Genomic DNA, 2500 nt, shown 5'->3' with positions numbered 1-2500 from the left:
GTAGACCGACACCCAACGGGTCGCGACGTCCTACTAGGGGAGAAGTGCACGACGACGACACCCGGCAAAAAAATCATACGGACGCGTGCCGCGGGACCGAGGTCCCTGACATCGCGAACCGTACAATTGCCAGGATCGCTGACGATGAATCTCTCCATTCGAACTTTTGGGTTTCTCAGGTTTACCCCTGAACGGTTTCACGTACTCTTGAACTCTCTCTTCAAAGTTCTTTTCAACTTTCCCTCACGGTACTTGTTCGCTATCGGTCTCGTGGTCGTATTTAGCCTTAGATGGAGTTTACCACCCACTTAGAGCTGCACTCTCAAGCAACCCGACTCTAAGGAGAGATCCTCCCGAAACGCGTCTCGGTCGCTACAGGCCTGGCACCCTCTACGGGTAATTGGCCCCATTCAAGATGGACTTGGACTCGAGCATACGCCCCGGGATAAGTGGATCCTCCCGAACACTACATTTCCCAGCGGCAGTGCCGCGGGATTCAGTGCTGGGCTATTTCCTGTTCGCTCGCAGCTACTAAGGAAATCCTGGTTAGTTTCTTTTCCTCCGCTTAGTAATATGCTTAAATTCAGCGGGTAGTCTCGCCTGCTCTGAGGTCGTCGATTTTATTCAAAACCATGAGAATTCCAACACATCCGTGGGTGCCTGGTACGATGTTTATATAACAACATACACAACACACATTTCTCTCTCCGTATGAATTTTTCATTGGCGGAAGAGCGATGCGATCAGTTCGAGACGAGTGAAAATCAAAGTGGAAACATTTCGCGTTCGATTACCCAACCACCGAACCACGTGCTCGAACCACGCTGTTTTTCTTTCATCAAATGACACCTTCCGATTCTCGTATGTGCGAACAATTCTTTAAAAACACGCTACATGCGGGCTCGCCCCCGTTGCGCGAGCGATCCGGTCAGTATCTGTCCTTTAAAAACTAACAATTAGCTCCGGAACTCGATCGACCGGCCGTTCGGCGGCGGCGTGTCTGCTCACTTATCAAAGTAGCGGCGAATTGCGCACGAGAATGGAAAAAAAAAAACAACGACGGACAACACGGTCCGGGGGGGCATGCCCCACCTCTCTCTCTTTTCCCATCATCTCCGCACACGCTCGACTCGAAAAATTCAAGGAACGGCCATTTGGTTGTGCTCGATTCTCATAGAGTATCGCGGGCGAATGCGAATAGATTTGAACTTCTCCCCGGCAAAGGGAGAAAATGAATTCGCGATTCGCACACGCTGGCTCACGAAATCCGGATCGAAGGGACTCGATCTCCGAGACTTGCGGGAGAGCGCGTTATTTCAAGCGACGCAGACGCGCACCCCCCTTTTGTACAAGGGCATGGGGTCAACGAACGCCCAATACATTCGCTACACGCGATGACGAAATCATCGCGAGAGCAGTCTAAATTTTATGCATAAACGACCCTCAGCCAGGCGTGGTCCGGGAATTGTATCCGTGGACCGCAATGTGCGTTCGAAATGTCGATGTTCATGTGTCCTGCAGTTCACAAGTTGACGCGCAATTAGCTGCGTTCTTCATCGACCCACGAGCCAAGTGATCCACCGTTCAGGGTAATCATATAATAACATATTTGTGCGTTACAAACAGCATTATTCATAAATCTTGTTCTTAAAAATTCGAGCATCGTCGACAAGGACGGTTTCGCAAGCCCGCCAACCCTAAAATTTAAGGGAGACGCGACGAGCGAAGTCGCTGGTACAAGCGCGCGCAATCAGTTGATCGCAAGCGCAAGGCCGCGACAGCAAAACGGCCGCAAGTCTCGGCGACGACTAAAGACTCCGGAACGAGCCCGGCGTGTGTGTGTCTTTGCCATGTAATGGTTGTGTCGTCGCTAAGATAAAAGCGGTCCCGGCGCTGCTCACGCTGATTTTTACTCTTGGGCGAAATTTCATTGAAAAACCTCGGAAAACAGGCACAACGCGTGAGCGCATAGCGAGCTTCCTTTACTGAGCAATAAGTGGGGCTCAATTAGGTTGCCCAACGGTGAGCAGCAGCAACACGAGAAACCGCCTTACGGCGCAGTAATGCAGAGAAACAACGAGATGAAGAAACGAATAGAGAATATTGAGGGAAAAAAAAAGCTTCAAAAAGGCCTCTCCTCCTCCCCCCCCCATCCTCACTCGACATTCGTTTTCTTCAAAGCTCGCGACCGTTTCTTCGTTCAAATGGGGCGCGCGGAAGGGACCTTTTTTTTCTTCCCTTCCCTGTCGCACCCGAGATTCTATCATCCGTGATGTTTTTCTTTCTATCAGGATAGCGCACGCGTTTGCGTCCGAATGGCACGAGCACAAGGACTGTGAAAATGCGTCAACATGATCACGGTAGCGCCAATCGAAAATCTCAAAAACAACACCGCGCTTGTGAGCGTGTTGAACTTTATTTGTTTGAATTACAAAACTTTATTATCGCTGTTGCTCGTTTGCACGGCAAGCGCTTTTATATACGTTAATGATCCTTCCGC

At 50.3% G+C, this 2500-nt stretch overlaps 3 non-coding genes across 3 annotated transcripts in view; all 3 read right to left on the bottom strand.

Moving 5' to 3' along the window:
• The window catches only part of LOC122418790 (large subunit ribosomal RNA), a 3977-nt gene extending 3363 nt beyond the window's left edge, over positions 1-614 (bottom strand). Inside the window, exon 1 of the ribosomal RNA XR_006262673.1 lies at positions 1-614. This exon is cut by the window's left edge and continues 3363 nt beyond it. This is a non-coding gene — a ribosomal RNA (large subunit ribosomal RNA).
• Positions 615-1437: 823 nt separating this feature from the next.
• LOC122418785 (5.8S ribosomal RNA) lies at positions 1438-1592 on the bottom strand. The gene has a single exon (XR_006262668.1). It is a non-coding gene; the product is annotated as a 5.8S ribosomal RNA (ribosomal RNA).
• An 893-nt stretch (positions 1593-2485) lies between these two features.
• LOC122418789 (small subunit ribosomal RNA) overlaps positions 2486-2500 on the bottom strand; it is a 1914-nt gene continuing 1899 nt past the window's right edge. The window contains exon 1 of the ribosomal RNA XR_006262672.1: positions 2486-2500. This exon is cut by the window's right edge and continues 1899 nt beyond it. This is a non-coding gene — a ribosomal RNA (small subunit ribosomal RNA).

Source organism: Venturia canescens, unplaced genomic scaffold (assembly GCF_019457755.1).
Source record: "Venturia canescens isolate UGA unplaced genomic scaffold, ASM1945775v1 PGA_scaffold_53__1_contigs__length_44241, whole genome shotgun sequence".
Taxonomy (NCBI): Eukaryota; Metazoa; Arthropoda; class Insecta; order Hymenoptera; family Ichneumonidae; genus Venturia; species Venturia canescens.
This window is presented reverse-complemented; position numbering and strand designations above follow the sequence as displayed.